Source organism: Sinohyriopsis cumingii, chromosome 13, assembly GCF_028554795.1.
Source record: "Sinohyriopsis cumingii isolate HCF-2022 chromosome 13, ASM2855479v2, whole genome shotgun sequence".
Taxonomy (NCBI): domain Eukaryota; kingdom Metazoa; phylum Mollusca; class Bivalvia; order Unionida; family Unionidae; genus Sinohyriopsis; species Sinohyriopsis cumingii.
Window position 1 is genome coordinate 29,937,725 of NC_142973.1, and position 24,792 is coordinate 29,962,516.

Here is a 24,792-nt window from a genome sequence, read left to right on the forward strand (position 1 = left end):
GGTTATTGAAGTTTCTGGTTGAAACTTACAACCACGCTAAAATCCATACACATTTGCCGTTATCATGGTGTGCATTTAACGTTAACGGTACGGTTTTTGTATTATCAATTTTATCTTACTACATTTTTTTTTTCGGCACCAAGTATAATAAATTCCAGTTATCAGAGACTGAAAATGGTAGAGTATGAGCATTGTTTTGAAGGAAAAAGGTAGCCATAGAAACAAAATAAAGATACATTTTGAGAGAAAAACAAAAACAAAGTTTGTGACAGAAAATATACGCTATAGTAAATTACGTGTTGCGTGTGATCATAAGGTATCCTATCTAAACGCTTTTAATGTCACTATATAGATTACGTGCTTTATAACTGAAAATCGCTTTGCTTAATAGCAAATTATTCGTATAGCATACTGAATACGTATATGTTGCTTAGGTACATTAGTATGTTTATATATCAACCTCTCATAATTTATAAACACATATTACATCTGTATTAAGTAACACCAGTCATGGAATTCATTTTTCCTCTTTCATTTAATTGTAAACAGGCATTTCAATCAAGAGTTTTACATAAGTGGTGGCCTTGATATATATTATCAAACCAGTCTACATTATATCCTGTTTAAGAGACACGTGCACCATAGAATAGATAATCTAAAGTCAACTAGACTGCGTTTAAAAGCCCAGGTTTTATCTTTAACTGTCAACTGCTTGAAATGTACTCGACTTTAACAGCCTTCCAATTCGATATATCATAACTTCACGTGTACAGGGTTTAAAAATCTTATCGGAAGTTCATTGTTGGCCACAAATAAATTGGTGCTTGTTTTAATACAAGGTTAGAGAAGTCTCGCTCAATAATCGACAACAAACTTTGTTACCTTTCTCCGTTTACAATGGGTTCTGGGAGATAGTATTCTAAGGGATTGAAGTCAAAGTCTAACTGTCGCTGTAAGGAATCGAACCCGATTAGTTTGTCTCGCAGTAATGCGCATATCGCAGTAGCCCACAAGGTCAGAACTAGCTACTCTTGTTAGTATGTGGCCTCAAAAACGTGGACTGCTACATTCCTCCACTCGCTACATTCCTCCTCCCTTACCTTGAAATTGGTCACCGGTGTTAGCCCAATTCAGTTCTCGGAGCGGACGAAACCCATTCTCAATTGGAATACTAACTACTGCGAGTCCGACGAGCTACCAAATGTAATGGGAGAGGAGATAGAGTCTAACTCTTTCGCTCGGGAATCGAACCAGGTTCTTTCGGGCGCAAATCTTTTTGGTATTTTTTTTCTGTTTGCACTTTACTTGAGTAGTATAGCAAAATTATCGTTATGCTGTGAGTGCGGTAACCATATTTATTCATTTCAGGGAATATATTTCTCTCACATCAGTTACAGAGTATAAAATTATCGTACTTTGGGACTTACCAGCCATAAAAAAGTGCCTCGCCAACCATGAATTTGGCACTGCAAGTAACTTTTATTTCAAATGAGGTCCCTAAATTATAAATTTGTTTTCTTATCTATGTATATCATTTATCTATCATTTATTTCCAATCAATTATATTGACCTTAATATTTATATCTACATTCTTCTTACACAATTGCAACTCTCCATTAATATCTTGTTTCTACAATTAGAAAGAAAGAAAGATAGAAAAAAGAAACAAAGAAAGAAAGAAAAAGAAAGAAAGAAAGAAATTACGTATAGTCACTAGCTAGATCACAAGCACGGATACTGTTTCTGGTCATTGAGGGCGAAGATGAATACTGTGATGTAGAAGTACACGGTATTGATACCAGTTTGGAAATTTTTACGAGTGCACTTCTATTTTCACAGTGCAAGTAGCTATCGAAAAGCACCCTTTCTGGAAAATTCCATGATAACAAAGATACTGAAAGGGCAAAGGTGAATACTTTGATGTAGAAGTACACGGTATTGATACCGGTTTGGAAATTTTTACGAGTGCACTTCCAATTTCACAGTGCAAGTAGCTATCGCAAAGCACCCTTTCAAGAAAATTCCATGATACCAAAGATACTGATTTGGAGAGTGTGCTGACCCGGCTATATACCCAAATAAATCCCCTTAATAAAATCTACAGGAAGTGGCTTTTAGTTACAAACACGTTCTCTCTCTCTCTCTCTCTCTCTCTCTCTCTCTCTGTGTGTGTGTGTGTGTGTGTGATATAAACACAATGCACTATTACCCTGCCTCTCTGAACGTGAGGTTATATCTATATAAGGGAGTAATGTAGCATTACTCCAAGCACTGGCCTAAGGAGAATTACTCTAAAGACTATATACTTATAAATATATATATTTTATTACGAGGATGTATATTAAGATCCCTATGGTTGACGAATGTAAGGACATTAATTACTACTAATAGTACTAGAACTATTCCAACCTTACCGCTAAACAAGCATATCAATAATTCGCTCCATATTGGGTTTCTGCTTGGTATCGAACCTAGGACCTCTGAATGCGAGATAAGACAACTATCGCCTGCCTGCACGTTCCAGCACCAATACTACCACGGCCACCTCCACATCACCAAAAAATGATGTTTCGGTTGCCGTTCATATACGGTACTAGAACGTGCAGACACTCTCGAAACTTTAGATATATATATCGTATGCCCTAAGATACCTTGGCACTGGCAAAGTTAGGTTATATCTATATAAGGGAGTAATGTAGCATTACTCCAAGCACTGGCTTAAGGAGAATTACTCTAAAGACTATATACTTATAAATATATATATTTTATTACGAGGATGTATATTAAGATCCCTATGGTTGACGAATGTAAGGACATTAATTACTACTAATAGTACTAGAACTATTCTAACCTTACCGCTAAACAAGCATATCAATAATTCGCTCCATATTGGGTTTCTGCTTGGTATCGAACCTAGGACCTCTGAATGCGAGATAAGACAACTATCGCCTGCCTGCACGTTCCAGCACCAATACTACCACGGCCACCTCCACATCACCAAAAAATGATGTTTCGGTTGCCGTTCATATACGGTACTAGAACGTGCAGACACTCTCGAAACTTTAGATATATATATCGTATGCCCTAAGATACCTTGGCACTGGCAAAGTTAGGTTATATCTATATAAGGGAGTAATGTAGCATTACTCCAAGCACTGGCCTAAGGAGAATTACTCTAAAGACTATATACTTATAAATATATATATTTTATTACGAGGATGTATATTAAGATCCCTATGGTTGACGAATGTAAGGACATTAATTACTACTAATAGTACTAGAACTATTCCAACCTTACCGCTAAACAAGCAATTAACATTTAGTATTATGGAAATTATTTTAGCATGTCCATGGATGATAACATTGAGTGGCTTAAGAACACCGTGACGTTTTTTTCAAAATACATGGGGGGGGGGGGCATCACATTGGGTTTTAGACCTCATGTGTCAAACAAATGATCTTTTATTTCAATAAGACGAGTCATTTGTATGGTACAAAGCAATTTCCTTTGTTGAGTAATTAAATATAGATTTTAATTGTTTTAAGACCCTAAATCGATGAAAAGGTATAATATTTCATTTGTAAGCAATCATTAAACCTGATTATATACTACTACTACTACTACAAATAATAATAATAATAATAATAATAATAATAATAATAATGAATATGCAACAGTAGTAGTATTTGTTTTTGTTGTCGAATTAGTAGTAGAAGTATCAGCAGTAATTGTATTTTTCTTTAAATCTTTAACATACTGAAAATATTTTTTCCCCATTATGTATGCATGGTAGATCCCTATTGAGAACAGTACAAATTTCTTATTGTACCCATTTACATACAGCGCCCAGGATTTACTTCTATAAATTCTCACCACTGATATGGACATATTTTCCATTACATAATCTGTCGCAAGAGACAGATGCGTTGACATAGTTTCCATTACTCTGTCCCAAGAGATACATTGACGTAGTTTGCATTACATACTCTGTCCTAAATATAAATACATTGACATAGTTCCCATTACATACTTTGACCCAAGAGACAGATACATTGACACAGTTTCCATTACTCTGTTCCAAGAGATACATTGACGTAGTTTGCATTACATACTCTGTCCTAAAATATAAATACATTGACATAGTTCCCATTACATACTTTGACCCAAGAGACAGATACATTGACACAGTTTCCATTACTCTGTCCCAAGAGATACATTGACGTAGTTTGCATTACATACGCTGTCCCAGAATATAAATACATTGACATAGTTCCCATAATATACTTTGACCCAAAAGACAGATACATTGGCATAGATTCCATTACATAATGTATCCCAAGAAATAAATATATGATAAAGTTTTCATTATGTACTATGTCCCAAGGGATTGATAAATTGACATAGTTTTCATTATGTACTATGTCCCAAGAGATTGATATATTGATTCGTTGACATAGTTTTCATTATGTACTATGTCCCAAGAAATTGATAAATTAACATAGTTTTCGTTATGTACTATGTCCCAAGGGATTGATAAATTGACATAGTTTTCATTATGTACTATGTCCCAAGAGATTGATATATTGACGTAGTTGTCATTATGTACTATGTCACAAGAGATTGATATATTGACATAGTTTTCGTTATGTACAATGTCCCAAGAGATACATTGACGTAGTTTGCATTACATACTGTCCCAAAATATAAATACATTGACATAGTTCCCATAATATACTTTGACCCAAAAGACAGATACATTGGCATAGATTCCATTACATAATGTATCCCAAGAAATAAATATATGATAAAGTTTTCATTATGTACTATGTCCCAAGGGATTGATAAATTGACATAGTTTTCATTATGTACTATGTCCCAAGAGATTGATATATGGATTCGTTGACATAGTTTTCATTATGTACTATGTCCCAAGAGACTGATAAATTAACATAGTTTTCGTTATGTACTATGTCCCAAGAGATTGATAAATTGACATAGTTTTCATTATGTACTATGTCCCAAGAGATTGATAAATTAACATAGTTTTCGTTATGTACTATGTCCCAAGAGACTGATAAATTGACATAGTTTTCATTATGTACAATGTCCCAAGAGATACATTGACGTAGTTTGCATTACATACTGTCCCAAAATATAAATACATTGACATAGTTCCCATTACATACTCTGACCCAAGAGACATTACATAATGTATCCCAAGAAATAGATACATGATAAAGTTTTCGTTATGTACTATGTTCCAAGAGATTGATAAATTGACATAGTTTCCATTATGTACTATGTACCAAAAAGAGATATTCAGTTTCGCCGATTAAATGCCAAAAAATGCTACTTTTAAACATTCTATCTTTTCTTAGTCAGCATATAAAAATAAAACATGACAAGAGGTTATGACATGGATTACTGGTTTGATTTCCTGTACTACTGATGACAAGAGGTTATGATATGGATTACTGGTTTGATTTCCTGTACTACTGATGACAAGAGGTTATGACATGGATTACTGGTTTGATTTCCTGTACTACTGATGACAAGAGGTTATGACATGGATTACTGGTTTGATTTCCTGTACTACTGATGACAAGAGGTTATGACATGGATTACTGGTTTGATTTCCTGTACTACTGATGACAAGACGTTATGACATGGATTACTGGTTGATTTCCTGTACTACTGATGACAAGAGCTTATGACATGGATTACTGGTTTGATTTCCTGTACTACTGATGACAAGAGGTTATGACATGGATTACTGGTTTGATTTCCTGTAATACTGATGACAAGACGTTATGACATGGATTACTGGTTTGATTTCCTGTACTACTGATGACAAGAGGTTATGACATGGATTACTGGTTTGATTTCCTGTACTACTGATCAGTAATGTAGATGTGAATTCATCCGATCTTTCTGCGATGTAAACGTTCTTACAGAGATACGAGACTATTAAACTTCAAATAAAAATCACTAGACCAGAACTGTTCTGGGTATCTTAAAAATCATTAAAATCATTGAAGCAACCAAACTATGAAGACAGTTAGGTGAGACACGGTATGTGCAAGACACAAACAATTGCAATTTTATCCACAAAATTCAACAGTGATATAAATATAGCCGGAGTTGTTGCATGAAATAAACATTGTAGGTATCAAAAGATGAGGATTCGATAAAAGTGTGCTCAGATCTAGCTGTGTTGAAGAATAGCATTGAATCAAAATGATGGTGTTAATTTGATCAGAAACATTGTCGGTATCAAAGATTAACCTTTTTATTACAAGCCTTGATTTGATAAAAGTGGACTCAAACCTAGCTTTGTTGAAGAATAACATTCAGAGAGTATCGTCGTGTTAATTTGATGGTTTAAACACAATAAATAAATCTAATGTTTTAGAACGTATGCAGATTTGCAGATTGCATTTAATATATGCCATTGCTATAAGCAGCATCAAACCTGATATTAAAAATAATGCAGTATAAGGCTTAAATAAATAATGTATTTTTCCTGGGTGAAAACACAAATTTATGTTTCGATAAATCCACGGTATAACTATAAAATGTCATTACAATAATAATTTCCATGGTAACTCGGTTCACAGAGTAGTTATTTTGGAATGAACCATGGAAGTGGCAGCATTTCACATTAATCTGAAACCATTAATATGGTTGAAAGAATTAAAATTAATCGCTGAAAAAAATACCGGCTTCATATGGATGTAATTTTACCTTGCTGATGGCACTTAAAGACAATTTATGAAGCATGCATTATTACCTGGATATTTCATACATGTTTCAAAGACATACAATAAACAGGAATAAAATGCACATTCAATCAACAAAGTAGCATGCCAAATTCAGCAATGAAAATAAAGAAACCATTTGTCCAGTAATCAAACGAGTCAAGATCGAATCATCTTGCATGCTGATGAAGTACTGTGGGCATTTCTTCTTCTACCATTTATCACACATATTAGAACATTTTACGGAACACTAAACGATATGGTCATCCTAAGTACAGTGACTATATTAGTTATGCAAATACTCATTGCTTTCAATAGTTGTTTAAGCCTTTGATATTTCGTACCTTTTCTCTAATTTCGAATTGACTTGTTTCAATATTTTCTTTAAAAGCTCTATTGAGATGATTAGGTATCAACTAAATGTGCTTTTGTTACATTTCAGCATCATCTATCATATATTTCATTTCTTTTGCCAGCTTCAGCAGCATTAAAATAACTCCTTAATCATCTTTCCACTTCTCAAGTGTATGAAAGTTTCACTGCAGGTGGAAGCTTTCCACATTGAATATTTTCGTAAACTTCATCTATTATAGTCTCAGCTTCTCTTACTTGTTCCTCAAACGCCTCATTTTTGTCAATTGTCGCATTTCCATTTCGACGGGCACTTTATTTGTTGTCGTTATGTAACAGAATTCCAAGTAAAATTCACTTTGTGTCTATGTCGTTGGGCTTTTCCAATCTACGATAGTTTTCCTGAATTTCTAACTGTATTTAATACATCTTAAAATATATCTGTTCCTTGGAATGAAGGAACAACATGTCTACTTGCAAAATTCTCGGTATTTTCTTTAAATGATGGGTGGCCCCCGGATGTTTATTAATTCTTCAAGTTATCTGTTTCTAAAGGAACTGATGAAAAAAGAGATACAATAAGAAATACAGAGAAACTGCAGCACTCAGTAAAAGCAGTCAAGAAACAATGGATTACATAATTAATTCATATCACAAAGTTTGGTGACAGACTTTAAAACATCAGTGCAATGTTTTCGCTCTATACGCTTATTCTCGGCAGAAAGTATCTACTCACGTGCAAATAAGGCAAACTTAAAAATTACAAGACAACTATTAAACGTAATCATTTCTTCTACCTGACAATGATCAAGTAAAAAGCAATGCATATTCGTTTCGCGTGTAAATGGTGTTATTATGTTTATTGCTTGCAAGATTTTTAAAATCTTCAACGTCACGCTCACCTCCGGCTTTTGGGTAGCACTAATAGTAGTGCCGAAGGTAACGTTTGAGTAACACCATCATGATAAATGCACTTGTGCTTTTTAAGTATGATAAATTACAAAAAGATAATGTACTGTCAATGTTTAACTCCTCAATAGCAGGAAAAGATACCGCATTGCGTTAAATACCTCAGTCCAAAACATATTTTTGTCACATACACCCAGAGCACATTAAACCTAAATGAACATTATAGATAGGAATTCTAAAGCCAAGCGAAAATATGCTATGTTAATGGTTTGCATAATCCATTTGCTCGTTTGAGGATGTATCACTTTAAACAATTACTGGTTATGAGCACATGTTTACTATGAGCATGAGTCCATTATCAGTAGGTGTCAAATGTGAACCATCATGACCGTGGACCCCCTTTAAACAAGCAGGTCTCCATGTAGACAAGAACATACTGAGATCCTGAAAAGAATACAAGTTTAAGTTTGTTTTGCAATATTTGAAAATCGCCTTTGATAGCTGGTTAGATGTTTCCCCATATATATTATCTGCTTCAAACCGATCTGTTTGCAAACGAAAAATTATACCAGTCGAAAACAGAAAAATGGAATGTGTTTAACAAAGTATTCCGCTGCATAGGAAACATATTTTTTAATCAATCCGCAGTAATATATGCACTACCTGATATTAATATAATTTTAAATATAAATGAGTACACGTTGACCTTAAATTTTGATTTGTTGGTTACACTAAATAATACGAGTGATCTAGTAAATTTTAGTTTTTATTTTGAATGTTCTCGAATTGCATACATATTTTACAATACAAAAGATATTAAAAGTCTAGTTGTCTCACATGTACACTAGTCTTGTTACCTAAAGTATGTGTGTATACATGGCCTATTTACAATAATGACTAAATGCATTGAGTATTTTAGTACATACTTGGTATACTTAATGGTATGGGCATACCAATCAATGAATGTGTGTTACCATAATTAAAACGGTTTACAGAAGCCTTCAAAGGAACAAGAAAGCATTTAAAATCCATTTACCCTATTCGACTACAGATAAGCCAAAACGTATCGAAAATTAACTTTTAAAACGACAGCGGTCCCGCAATTCATCCACCTAAATCTTCTTTTCTCCCCACCAATTCACAAGGGATCTAGTAAAGCAACGGAGACAGTAATTTTCGCTTACTTGTTTGTTGGTTGGTTAGTTTCTCTTTTCTTTTCTTAAATTTCCTTATGCGCAAATATTTTTAAAATTTAATTGATAAACTGTCGAAGTGTTTGGTGCCGCCTTTCTTCGTTAACTTTAGAATGTAAATTTGGCTACTATCTCAATAATGATAAAGAGGTATGTGGTATTTATCTTAAATGGTTTGTGAGATGTCTGTAAACTAACGCTGACCAATCAAATTTGAAGTAGTCAAGCACGCATTTGCTGGTGAAGGTAACAACTTTTCTAGTTCTATTCTTAATTCTTTCTCAAGCCGCTGGGGCAAGTAGTAATTTCCTGAAGAAAAAAATAATACAGCTAATTTGACATTTTGAACTTAGTTCTGTCACTTTGCTTCAGGACTGAATCCAGAATGGATATCAAAATATGGAAGTAGAAATTCAAGTAAAGTTGTCAAAATCTTACTAAGACAATGAAATTCCCTAGTTCCAGCAAAAACAGTTTACTGCTCAGTGTAATGTACGTCTGGATTATTGTGTGGATAAATGTAGGTATTAATGTATATATTAGGATGTGTCTGTCTGTATGGATATATGTAAAAAGTACATTAGTGTGTACGCGTGCAAACAATAGGAAAACATTGATTGAGAGTACAAAATGCATTGAATAAAGTATATAACTTTCGTCATTCTTGTAACATACAACCTGTTGATGCAGTGATGTTAGCTTGATACGGAGGATAATATCACAGCAATTCAGGTACCCAGCCAACATAGGCAATGGCTGAGTATACGCGTGCTTCTGTCTGCAGACGTGTTGTCAAATAGAACATCCCATTAACTTTACCCAGATTTATTGTACTTAAACGCTTTATATCATGTTGTTAATGCACTGCATTAAGATATGTTGGTGGTGGTTGTGGTGGTGATATGGGTTTAACGCCATTTCTCAGCGCAATATAGGATAGAAAGGCGGCCTGTAAAATTGGTGAGGGAAAACCCGGAAAAATCCCGGTAAGAACCATCGACCTACGGGAAGCTAATAGCAAGCTTTCTCACATACCCACAATATAGGGATACATGTGTAACATATTTAATGATATGTGCATAGAAATAAATGAATGGAGGTACACGTGTTATCCTCTCATTTCAAAGAACATTATTAGGGATTCCCTTTGTCTGTCCGTCTGTTATTTCGTCTGTGTATCCATCTTACACTATATCTTCAAAACATTGTACAGAAAATTCTCTCATCATGATGAGCTACTGGTATACACAGTAAAACTGTATAACAGGATTTTACGGTGTTGTTTTCTCTCTGGAGCGGGGGTGGGTAGGTGTCAAAAGTTAAAATGTATTTACGTTATAATGACAGTTTTGTGTCAGCGACTAAGTATATGCATTTTGCACGTAACTGATTTCCAACTTCTCACTTCGGTGTGGAAGAGATGTGGGGTCCAAGATTATACTCTTAATATAGGCAATACGTAGAATACGTGCTCAGTTGCTCTATTGGAAATTGTATGTCCCTCTAAGATACACAGAAGGTAAGATCACGCTACACCTACTAAATGGTTTCACGGATAAATCATGTAAATGATACTAACCCTGTCACTACAAAGTGCAGGATAAACGTCCTGCAAACTGAAAACAGATATGAAATCTTCAAAACATGAGGGACAAGACTGAATAGATTCGAAACTTGTCTTATGTTATGGCGCCTCGTATGACAAGCAAACATAATGACGAGTAACACCTTGGTCGAGATTTTTTCATCAGAGGCTCCTGGGTGTATTATATGCGAATCTACGTGTAACTGCAGGTCACGCTGAGTGAGAAAAACAGATAAATCTGAAACTTATTGGCAGTCAAAGTAAACCCTCTTATAACCAAGCAAAATGTCAAAAGGAAACTCGTGTTCATTATTAAACACATAAATTAGATGCTATTGCAGGGGTTGCGTTCGTTAGTTGTATACAATCATATGTAAACACCGATTTAAGGCATGTTAGAACGTACTTGGGGGTGCTTGTGATATCTTATTTCTCTATCAACTGCATGAGCTTGAAGTTTTATTACAAAGATGTTGCCCAAAAAGTGCACGGGATAGCCTTTTTATAGTATAGCCATTATTTCATCTGAAAAATCAACAAAAAGAGAAACATCACAGCTTAAAACTTTTTCCGTGTAAAATATGTTAATAGCATGACTGGCCGGTCCAAACACAGACTATATATAAACAAACACAAAATTAACCGTGAATAAATACCACACGGAGCGCTCAGAGATCACACAGCACCGATGGTCCGTGTATAAATACAGAACTGACCGTCGACTTATAAACACAGCATGGACGATCGATATATAAACATAGCACTGTCCGTCTGTAGATCATTTCAGTATGTGCCGTATATATATGAATTTTGAAAGATGGCGACACATTACTCAGCAAACCTTATCGCGGTCAGCGTGACTGGTAGCAATAAACATTGACGTATTGGCTAGCCTGGGATAATGTGATGCTCATGCCGGGGCATGATTGATTTTTAACTGAGGTAACGGTTAGAGACAGCGACTAGGCCAGTTTAATGTGGGTTAAGTAGCGGGGAAAATGTCAAGTTAAAATAATTCTGAAATAAATTTGTGCCATGGGAAATAGATTTTCCAGAAATAGTTTTTAAGAAACGGAAGCAATATGATGTTTTACTCAAACCTGGATTTACGTGTTTTAACTTTTAGCGGTTATATAAAATTAATACTGATTGGCTATGCTAAATAATTGGGGGTTCCCAGACTAAATTCAATGTATTAAGTCTTCTACCTCGTAAGTTAAGTCAGTCTAAGTTTGTGTGGAAAGCCAAGAAGTTGACATCGGTATTAGTGGAAAGTACTTTCTGGTTAAAAATTGTCCAAAGGATGGTGTCTGTAAGTTGAAGGACACGGAACTTAAAGAAACCAAGAGATTTGGCTATGTATTAAAGGACAAGAGGACAAATAGCTCAATATATGCAGCATACAGTAGGGAAAGAGAGCAGACAACCAAGCTACGGTTGAGGACCCGAAAAGAGGCGGGAAAAAGAGAGAGAAGAGGAAGCAACCAGGTTATGCAGGCATGCTGAGCAATTTCAGTTCGATCGGTCACTCGATTTCGAGGATGAAATATGATTGATTAAACTGTTATATTTTACATGTGGTGGCTCGTGTTGTTATCTTTTTTATTTCTTTACTCAGATCTCTGATATTCCATACAATAATTTCATATTTTTTAAAATTATTTTCTCGATCCGGGCAATAAAACCGTGGTTAATAACCTCCTAGATAACAACAACCAAACAAAACTGCCGCCATATAACACGTGGCCTTACTATAGACATACATATACACATACATACATACATACATACATACATACATACATACATACATACATTCATACATACATATATACATACATACATACATCTCGTCAATCGATGACTATCGAACAGTGTTGAATACCACCTTATTTCATTATTACAGTCTCAAAAAAAGTCTGTCGATAAACATCCAGAATCATAAGGTCTGACTGTGTTGTTCACATAGCAACAATGTAAACATTAGAAATATGATGCAATACCCCGTTGTGTTCCTTTGAAGTTTAATACGAGTCGGAAAATTCTACATTAACGTCATGTAAATGCATCGTTTCATCATGTGAAGTGCAATGCTTTGATAGCCAAAAATTTTCACGTACCAATCAAAACCTAAAAGTGACGATAAAATTCTGTGAAATTTCATGTTTGGGTGACTTCTTTTTAATTTATACATTCTCTTGTTTGTCAACATGTAAATGAGACATAATGTAATATGTTCTAAATGAGGAAGGTCCTTAGAGGTACATGGTATTGTTATACGCAGAGGTGTCATACCGAGCTTATCAAACACATGCGTGAGAGTGGGTTGATAGTCCATGTTTTCCCCACTAGGGGTTTAGTACCGAACGCATCAAACACACGTGAGAGCGTGGCGTGATAGCCTATGCATTCCATTTTTCTACTGACCTCACGACATCAATCGTTGTCAACGCAAAGGTTCTCAGATGCGCAAATATTAACTAATTATTTATTTAATAACCTAACAGCCACACATTGTGAAATTCTAAATTCACACTTGCATATGTCTTGTCTTGATTCTGTTATTTTTATTTTATTTAATTTATATTTGATTTAATTTAATTGTCTGTACTTTAGTTTGAGTTTTTTTTATTCCATTACATGTTATTGTAATATAACTTTATTTACCGGATTTGACATTTTCCAAAATTAGTTTGACCTGACCGTTTTTTTCGCAAGCACTAATAGTAGAAACTTTATATCTAATGCTGACCTAGTTTCTGACCTTGATTAAGAATCAGTAAGAGATGAAGTAAACAATTTTTTTATTTTATTTGTATTCTTTCTTAGAGTAGATTCATGAAGTGAAATCGAGGCCATCCCGGGAGTACGTGATGTTAGGCTGTTTGCTTAGGACATTTTATTACTATGACTTTTTTAATTCTTGGAGTATTTTTGGATTATTTTTGCATTCGATTCGTAGAATCGTACGTTCTTTTTCTCAATTTTACCTTGTTTTTCTAGGGAAATAAATTATTTGTTAAATTGTAAAAAGTTTCTTGTCTTCACTCTTTTCTTGTTTATGTTTTAAAGAGCCTAAAAAGTAACAAAGAAAATTGGATTGCTCTTCCTTGGAATATATGAATTTTGGCTAAAATATTTTTTTTAAAAATGTTTCTTTTTTAAATTCAAATTCCCCATGTTCTTGATTTTTTTAAAAATCTCAAGTATTATTTTACATTTTTGAAATCTTTAGTTAAATCAGCAAGATTTTTTACAATGTCATCAAAAGTGGAAATCTATCTTTCAAATACTACCCAGGAACAATTTGACCTTCTAAAAAGATAAATTGATTCAACCTGCAAGAAAATATTATCTTTCTGAGGCAAAAAGCTTTCTTAATGAAGCAAGAAATACAAAATATTTTGGTGCAGTATTTGGTAGAAAAGAATGTTTTGGATAAAAGTGCTTTGGTTTCAATCATTAAGACTCTGACGATAAAGTAAAGGAATCAAAATTAAAATAGAAGATTAGAATTAAGGAAGCTGGAACTTAAGAAAGATAAAGAGGACAAATGCAGCTGCAATTGGAGAAAGAGAAAGAACAAGTGTTATTACAGAAAGAAGACAAACAAATGCAAATGCAATTAGATAAGGAAGAAAGAGAGAAAGAATGACAAATGGAGTTACAAAAAGAACAAATGGAGTTACAAAAAGAACGAATGCAGTTACAGAAAGAAGAGAAAGAATGACAAATGAGTTACAAAAAGAACAAATGGAGTTACAAAAAGAACGAATGCAGTTACAGAAAGAAGAGAAACAAATGCAATTGCAGTCACAGAAAGAGGAGAAACAAATGCACTGAGATAACGAAGAAAGAGAGAGAGACAGGTGCAAATGCAAAGAGAGAAGGCAGAGATGGAATTTCAATTTAGAATAAAAGAAATGGAGCTGGCAAGTGAAAAGCACATTCCTAGTTTGCATACAAATTCAGGTTTTGATGTTACAAAGAATATTAGGTTAGTGACCCCTTTCAGAGAGAAAGAAGTAGAACAATATTTCCCTCGTTTTGAAAAAATAGCGGAAAATTTGAAATGGCCAAGGGAGCATTTGACTCTTTTATTACAATGTGTACTTACTGGTAAAGCTAGTAATATTTACCATTCACTGTCACTTGAACAAAGTGCTGACTATGATGTGGTTAAGGAATGCATCTTACAGGGTTATGAGTTAGTTCCTGAGGCTTATCGGCAAAAATTCAGAAACTATAAAAAGAAGCTGGACAAACTCATGTCGAATTTGCAAGAGAAAAAGAGTTGTTATTTAATAGATGCTGCTTAGCCAAGAAAGTCGATCAAGATTATGAAAGTCTCAAACAACTTGTATTACTTGAAGAGTTTAAGAATCGTATACATGGTGACATTAAAACTTTTCTTGAGGAGCATAAGGTCGAAACCTTGGAAAATGCTACTCTTGCTGCTGACAAGTATTGTTTAGCTCATAAAGTTCCTTTTGTAAGCAAAAATTACACTCAGCAGTCTTATGGCAGAAAAGTATTTCCGCCTAATACAAGCCCTTCTAAATCTCAGTCTGGCGCAACTTCTAAACATCAAACTTCCGATAAGCTTAATTAAAAATCCTTGTTTCTTCCTACGTGTACCTATAGCAAGAAGAAAGGACACGTTATTTCTGATTGCTACAAATTGAAAAATAAGCATCAGAATCAAAACAGACCTATTCCAAATGCTCTTATTTCTAAGAGGTCATGGTTCCGGTCATGTATTGAAAGAAATATATTTGTTGGGTGTAATAAACCCCATTCTGATTTTATTATGGAGAATTATGAACCAGTCATGTCGAAGAGTTCTATATCACTCTTGGGTGATAAGGACAATCCTATCCCTATTAAACTTTAAGGGACACGGGAGCTTCCCAGAGTCTTTTATTGTCAGGTACGTTGCCTTTTTCTGAGAAGTCTTATTATAATGAGAGTATTCTTGTTCAGGGAGTAGAGTGTGGCTCTGTTATTGTTTCTCTCCATTGTGTAAATGTGTAATCAGACTTAGTCTCATGACTTGTGACAGTTGGAATATCGTTGCTTTACCCGTCATTTATTACTATGCAACGACCTAGCTGGAGATAAGGTTGTGGTTAATCCACTTGTAACTGACAAGCCTTGACTGGATCAGAAAGTCGATCATACTGAAAATGAATTCTCTGATTTATATCCACCTTGTGTAGTTGCTATAGCTATGGCAAAGAAAGTTCTTGAGAATGATTCTGATCAGGAAAGCATTCCTTTAGCTGACACATGTATTGGTCAAGCTTTTGATGAGGTCAATTTCAGTCCTTGTTTGGATCAATCAGAATGTATTGATCGCAGTGATTCTCTTTTAACTACTCATTCTCTTTATTCTAATCAGAGTGATGAATGACAATCACTTGTACTCTAACAGGAAAAAGATCACGAGATCTCCTATTTGTTTCAACGGGTCATTAGTGAAACTGAAGCCACTGAAGTACCTATCTGTTATTCATTAAAAATGGAATTTTTATGAGAAAATGGAGACCTTCCGATGTAACTGCTGGTGACGAGTTTTCAGTGAACTATCAAATTGAAATTCTTAGTCAGGCCCATGAAACTCTTTTGTTTGGCTTTAGTCATTTAGGGATTAATAAGACTTATCACAAGATCTTGACTCACTTTTATTCGCCGAAAAAGTAACTGATATTTGTGAGTACTGTGTAGATCTTGTCATATTTGTCAAATGGTAGGAAAACCCAATCAGAAAAATATACCTAAGGCTCATCTGCAACCTATTCCTGCATTAGACGAACCATTTAGCAGAATTATGGTAGATTGTGTTAGTCCTTTACCTAAGAACAAGCCAGGTTACCAAGACTTGTTGACCATAATGTGTGCGTTAACAAGGTTTTCAGAGGCCATTCCTTTGAGGAATATTAAATCTAAAACAATAGTAAAAGCTTTAATAAAGTGTTTAACTCGATCTGGCATTTCCAAATCTGTCAAATCTGATCAAGGGTCACATTTCATGCGTGGAAGTTTCCAGTCAATTATGCTTTAATTTGGTATCCAGCAATTCAAGTTAGAAGTGAAATTATGATTTGACGGAACTACAGTGAAGAGAACTTTTGAGTCTGAGACCTAAATATATTAAAGGAGTACCAGTATATTGAGAAAGATAGCCAGGTTAAGCATGCAATTAATTATGTTTACCTTTCCCACTCAGTGAAGATTTAAGCGAAGGAATACCAACGGACTCTACAGATATTTGAGTGACTAATCTTCGGAATTAAAAAATTATGAACGATATGGACCATAGACTTTCACATTTTTCAACAGCAAGAAAGGAATGAACTTGAACAGTTATTATTTGATTATGAGCACTTATTTCCAGATGTTCCTACAAGAATGAACACAATTTTCCGTGACGTTGAAATTGTAAATTGCAAACGTGTGAAACAACACCCATATAGGATGAACTCTCTCAAACAGAAAATTCAGTAATTGCTGGAGAATGATTTTATAGAGCCCAGTAAAAGTTGTTGGAATACACTATGTATGCTTGTCCCGAAACCAGTTAAAACTGTATGTATATGCACTGATTATAGGAAGGTGAACAGTGTGACTAAAACAGTTTCATTTCAATTGCCAAGAATCGATGACTGCATTGATAAAATATGAAATGCCAAGTATGTCACCAAATTTGACTTTCTGAAAGGATTTTGACAAATTCCACAGACGGAAAGTGATGCCATTTGGGATAAAATACTCTAACATACCACTCTCACTCTAAAATACAGGATAAACTTTATACAAACACAATCTACAAAGCATGAGCAAACAGACTGTATACACTATGACCGTATGTACGATTACAGCAACCTGCCTAATAAGCCAACATATTGTATACACTCCAGTCTTATCTGCAATTACAGCAAACTGCCATATAAGCAAAATGATTGTATACACTCCAACATTATCTGCGATTACAGCAACTTGTATAATAAGCAAACATTATGGTGAGAAAGTCAAACTTTGGTGCAGATTCTTTTATATAAGAGACTCTTTGGAGGAGGAGCAACTGTGAGTCTTACATATGTGTCGTCTGATAGATCAGACTAAAATTGTTGTAAATATCACCCACATAAACACTAGCTTAAAGAACAGGTTTCAACATCGTTTACATTTGAAATCAGGTCATTTTTGACAAGACAAGAAATTAAAGAATTTATTACATAATTCATTGTTATTTTGATTATTTTGAAATGTGAGTATGTCATTCTATTCGGAAATTAGGAAGACAGTCTCTAGCAAAACTAGATTTATAGTTTGAGATCCTAATTTTCTCACGAAATCTTATATCTTGGCGTTCTTTAGGTATTATTTGTTATATAGCCATATAAGTTAATCCATACTTTACATATATTTTCTTTTATGCTTGCTTCAGTCGGCAACAAATCAATCTATCATACGACCTATTTATTGTATCCATCACATTGTTCATGTAGTATATGTAACACTTTTCTGGGTTCATTTTCAGTAACATACCCATTCCCTATTCCAGTCTTAAGAGTTCAATTAATTGTTTATACTGCAGATGTATTTTTTATTTGATTAAGTGGAAACAATTCAGTATCTTCTATCCACAATAATTCCTTGATCATATCGATTACGAAGTTCTTTTCGTTCATCGATCTGTATTGTTCTGGTTTTCTCAACCCTATTTTTTTTCTTCTCTAAAACGTCGTGTATTTCGTTCATTGTTTCTTTATAGTTACTTAGCTTATGAGCATTAAGAGAAGACATCTATCGATGTAAAAATGTAGAGTAACCATTTTGAAACATTTTATGCATTTGCATATCAACAAAGTTTGCCTGATACTGATCATCCCTATGTAACGAACATAAAACCTTTTAGAGGGAATGTGTCCTTCATGCTTATGTAATATGTAAATAGCCTGCGTTTTCTACCAATCTTGTACCTTCTCGAGGTTCATATTTGTAGTATGGATCCCTAAAATATTTATTTTTGGCATTAATAGCCTTTGTCATATAGTTTATAAATTATTGAAGTAGTTTGCATTTATGATAATTTACATAATTTACAGTACTAACTGTTTCGGTGGTACAATACATTATAGTATGGTTTTTAATTTTTCTTTCCACAATGAATGTTCTTCAGCCATTTCAATAATGTTTTCCTTCTAAATGTCCTTAAAGTTACCAATTGTAAGAAATTTACACATCGATGAAGTTATTACCAGTCTTATTACATCTGACAAAACTTTGAAATTTAGCTGCCATTTAAAAATAATTCCTGTGATGTTTTCTTGATTTACTTTGAATCCGTTTCATACAAGTTTTGATGATTGAAGACTTTATAAGTTGTTTCTTTCTATGTTAAATTTACTGTACTCATTTTAATTTATAATTAGAGCATCGTTTAAAGCTCTGATGTCAATATCTTTCTTTGAAGAAACTATTAATTTCAAGATGATTTTGATTCCTTAAAACAGCACAGAATGGCGCAACGTTGCTCTATAGATTAGCCTGAAAATCTTGTCAAATAAGGGCCTGAAAATTCTGATAAAAGTAAATCCTGGTAAAGGAAATCTTGCTATCGGAAATTTAGCAAATTAAGAATTTATGACCAACTTACAACAATTCAAATTTATAAATACAAAAGAAAATGAAAATGTCGTAATATTAGTAGGTGACAAATAAAAATAGGAGTGATTTAGTAATTTTCAGTTTTGATTTTGAATATTCGTGACTCCCATCGGGTCTTAAAATGTAAAGGAAATTAAAGGTCTGGCTGTCTCACAGGTACTCTACTCTTATTGCCTAAAGTACATGTGTATACATTTCCTATGTAAAATAACGAGCAAATGCATTTATTATTTTGGTAATTCTTGATATACATGATGATATATCTTCATGCAAATAAATTAATGCATGCTACTATAGTTAAAACAGTTTTAAGAAGTCTTTAAATCAACAAGAAAGCATTTAAAATCTATTTGACCTATACACCCCGAGTCTACAGTCCCTCGGTAACTTTGTGCATTCAGAAACCTACAACCACAGATAAGTCTAAATTTTTCGATAATTAGCCTTTAAGAGGAAAGATGTTTCGCAATTCATCCCCCAAAGATAAACCTTCTCCCCACCAATTAACGTTGGAACTAGTTGAGAGACAGAGAGGGTAACGTTCATTTGTATGAATGTTGATTGGTTAGTTCCTTTTTTCTTTTCTGAATTTACTTATGCCCTAATATTTTTTTAAAAAAATAATAGATAAACCGCCTTCTTCATTAACTTTAGAAATTTACACTATTCGCGGTACAAAATCTTTCATACGAGACAGGAATCTCACAGCACTTCCTTTTCTACAGATGACTTGCAATAGCTCAGTCAGTAGAGCGATCGAACTTGTAATCCAAGTAGCACGCGTTCAATACCTGCCCAAGCCAAACAAAGTATAAAATTCTTTAACAAAATATACAACTTTTACTTCAAAAATATATTACCATTTTATATACAGTAAGTATTCACATTTTAGTAACGGTCAGAAAATAAGTCATTAGTTCGGATAGAATATATCAAAGTTTGTTCTTGCCTCGCCATCTTACGAATGTCACGAGAAGCTAGAAACAAATATCGCTCTGTAGACCGTTTATCATAGACCTGAGTCGGTTTTATTAAGACTTAGATTTTCCTTGCCTCCATTGTACATACTTGATCCTTACACAACAACTCACAAGAATAAATTATAGTTGATGCCCGTATTCTTCTTCCACTAAATTTACTGGCCTACATGTATAGCCTACCATGTGTTGAAAATGGCGTTAATATAATCCATAAGAGCTTCCGACACCGAATTATTAAAGACGTTACAAATGTGCTATATTATGATAAATAGTCAATTAGATGTTTCCTTTATTTTATTTGGGGGAAAATAGTAATTTAAAACCTGCAACAAAATGTATCACTACTATCCGTGAAGATGTAAACTTTTCTCTGATTATCAATATCAACCCTAGAGCACTCTCATTTCTTGATCCCATTCCCAAATAAAATTCAATTTTTTTATGCAGTTTGGTAACTCTCTCAGTAATGATACAAAATGTATGAAGTTCTTGTCTTAAATGGTTTGTGACATGTCTGCAACCTGACACTGATAAATCAGATCTGAAGTAGTCAAGTACGCATATGCGGTGAAAGTCACAAGTATTCGACTCCCACTCAATCCTTTCCCAAATCAATGGGGCAATTAGCACTTTCCTGAAGAGAAAATAATACCGCTAATTTGATATTTTGATCTTAATTTTATCAATTTGCTTCAGGACTGAGACGAGAATGGATAACCAAAAACTGATGCTGACATTCAAGTAAAGTTGTCAAGGTCGTACTAAAGCAACGAAATATTACTGCTCAGAGTAATGCATAAATGGATTATTGTGTGGATACATGTAGGTATTAATGTATATATATAAGTATGTGTCTATCTTCATGGATGTGTGTAAAAACGTACGTTAGTATGGATGCGTGCACACGATAAGAAAGCATTGATTGAGAATGCAAAATGCATTGACTAAAATCATAACTTCTGTCATGCTTGTAACGTATAACCTATATATGCAGCGATGTTAGCTTGGTATGGAGGACAATATCAAAGCAATTCAGATTCCCTCTATCTGTTAGTCTATTCGTTCGTCTGTGTATCCATCCATTACTATATGTTTTAACATTTGGTGCAGAAATTCACTCATTTTGATGGGTTACTGGTATACATGATTAAAACTGAATAATAGGGTTATACGGTGTGGTTTTCTCTCCCATACGTGGGGTGGGGGTGGGGTAGGCGTCAAAAGTTAAAAGGTACTAACGTTATAATGTCAGTTCTTTTGGTCAGAAACTGAATATATGCATTCATGCTGAAATTGGCATTTTGCAAGTAGCATATTTGCAACTTCACATTTCGGGGTGGAGGAGATGTGGTTAATGATAAGACAAACTGTCCCAGTTACTGTACTGGAAATTGTATGTCCATCTAAGCTACGCAAAAACCAAATCACTCTACACCTACTAATTAGTTTCACAGTAAAATCATTTATATAATATTACAACTAACCCTCTCAATACAAAGGGTAGGATAAACGTCCTGCAAACTCAAAACAGATATGCAATCTTCAACGCATGAGGAAAAAAATTTAGCACATTCTATATTCTCTTATGTTTCAGCGCCCCGTCTGACAATCAAAAGTAAAGGCGAGTAAGTTCACCTTGGTCGATTTTTTTATCAGAGGCTCTTGGGTGGATTATATACGAGTCTTACATTTCTGTCATCTGATAGGCCGAACAGATATTATGCTTTCTCACCCATGTGACAGAGAAATCTAGCTGTTTTACTAACATTTCTTTTCTTATCTCAGTCTAGTCATCTCAGACCAGTCGTCTCAGTCAAGGTTTCCACGCGCTCAGAACTACTTTTTTTAAAAAAAAAACCCTTGTTGTCTTCTGCTGTGCCTGACGTAGTTGTTCTAAAATCAAACAACAACAACAACAAATATATAACAAAAACATAGTAACTTAAGGTAAATCCATCCTTGAGAACACGCCATACAAAAACATTTCGAGAGAGGCAAAGACACACACGCATACAATGTCGAGCTCTTGGTATTATGCTAGTTTGTTCCACACAGCATGGTCAATTTTATCCTATATGCATGCCTAGCTCAGTACATATTCAGGTCACCGTCATTAAATGTAGTTAAAGCTACCTAACTAGTTTTAAATACCTCGTGTGAAACAAAGTATATACTGTTAGCTACATTTAATGACGCTGACCTGAAAAAATGCTACAGATAGGATAAATTCTCAATGCTGTGTGAAATGACATAAAACACTGATCCATGTACATAAACTATATACATATACAATTCATAGCCTCTCAACTCTCTTAACAACTACTGAAAATTTAATAACAGTCAGAAAATGTGTTATGTCAAACATGTTTTAATCTAATATTGTTATGCATCTCCATTTTGCCCCAGTTGAATCAAAAATATACCTATAATATTTAATGACATATAATGCACTTACCAGCCAGAAGGAATCATTTATCCGTCAATACATTAATCCATAAACAAATTTCACGGTAGCACTTGCCATATTTTCAAGAAAGAAAACTAAAATTTTCAAAGAGTCTGTTAACCTGAAAGTATCCGCCGGGGTCCGTATTTGGAGGGTCTTTAATACACAGGGGGTACTTCTGCAATCAATATTAAGGGCAACACAAGTATGTCACAAACAGTTTCACCTCCTCCAAAGAAAAGAAGAGTTATATACGATAGTGACACAGATAACTAATTACCCGTGAATAACCCAAGAACGGACACTCATGCTACATGGAATTTTTTGTTATAATAATAACCTATACACTACAACAAAGGTGTGGGCCCAGTATCATTTCATTATTTACAATATAATTTTCTAAATTGGAACTGATGAAAATGAAACATTTTCTTGTAATAAATATTAAATATTTATTGTTAATTTCATATAATATCCATGTATTAAATAAGATTATACCTCAGTAATATGCAACGTTTTATTTTGTTTGGCTCACGTATGAAAACTGTGTACTTCGGATAACACGGTTACGTCACAGTATTAATTAACTTACTTGTATTAATGCAACACATGTAAACATTGGCACGTGAAATATATTGCAGAAGTGAGAAGTTCTTTTTTACTTTAAAGGAAATTATTGGGTGAGAAAAAGAAATCTACGTTGGGGTTTGGACCGGGACAAGGAAATCCCAGTCCGGGGTTACATTACATCCTTGACTGGGATTTCCTTGTCTCGGCCCAAACACCAACATAGATTCTATATGTATATCACTCAGCTGAAAGGGCAAGTTTCCAAGTCTTTTATCTTCAAATAAAAAGTAATTAACAAGATAACAAAGTAACTCATTTATTTTTTATTTCGTTCATATTTAACGTTTTTAAAAATACATCTGTCATTTTATTTGCAAACATTATTCACTAATTTTACAGGACAGCACATATATAATGTTGTTTTGAATATATTTATTATCTACCACAACATGTACGGAAAACTACCAATCTTTTGCATTTTTATGTCATGCATTACACGTGTCGGTAAATCGGACCACAAATCAAATGTTCCTTACTATATGGTTGTTATCTTTATTTTATTTATTTTTTTTAAAATATTTTTTTATAACGTTGCTTTTAATTCTTGCAGAGGAGTATGTAGGCTCTTCGACTTTCTTCAAAGAGGCTTTGAGAGTACTGCTATTATACTGCCTTTACGTTCATACATATTAATTTCCCATATCTTTAAATACGCGAACCTAATTAACTTCTTTTGCTTCTACCATAATTGTTTTAATTTTGCCAATGTTTTACCAAACATCATAGTTAAACACTTTTTTCACATTCAGGAGAAATATTTTAATATTTCATATTGAAAATATCCTAGTAATTTCAAAAGCCGGTTGATGAATTGATGAATGCATTGACTCGGATAGGTAGATAAATAGCGGATAACTATGCAGATGCAATAAACTATCAGGTGTGCTTCCTTCTTGCTTGGTTGTATTTAGCTCACAGTTCTGATCTTACCTAACTAAAAGCTTTGGTATTTGTTGTGAGATGGCTACTTAGTGAAATACATTGGTAGATGGATAGTCATTTCATGGATGGAAATGATCAATATGTTGTGAGATGGCAAAATAGTGAAATATATTTGGTAGCTGCAAAGACACTAAATAGATGGAAACAATGTATGGATTAAATTGTATTCTGTAGGAAGATGACGTGTGCTTGCAAACAAAAAATACACTTGTTGAAGTTTCTCTAATTTTATTATGGAACAGGCATAATTAATATATGCAAGCTAATAGATTAAATTGAAAATATAAAATATACGAATTCTCAAGAATATTTCATCTCATTCAG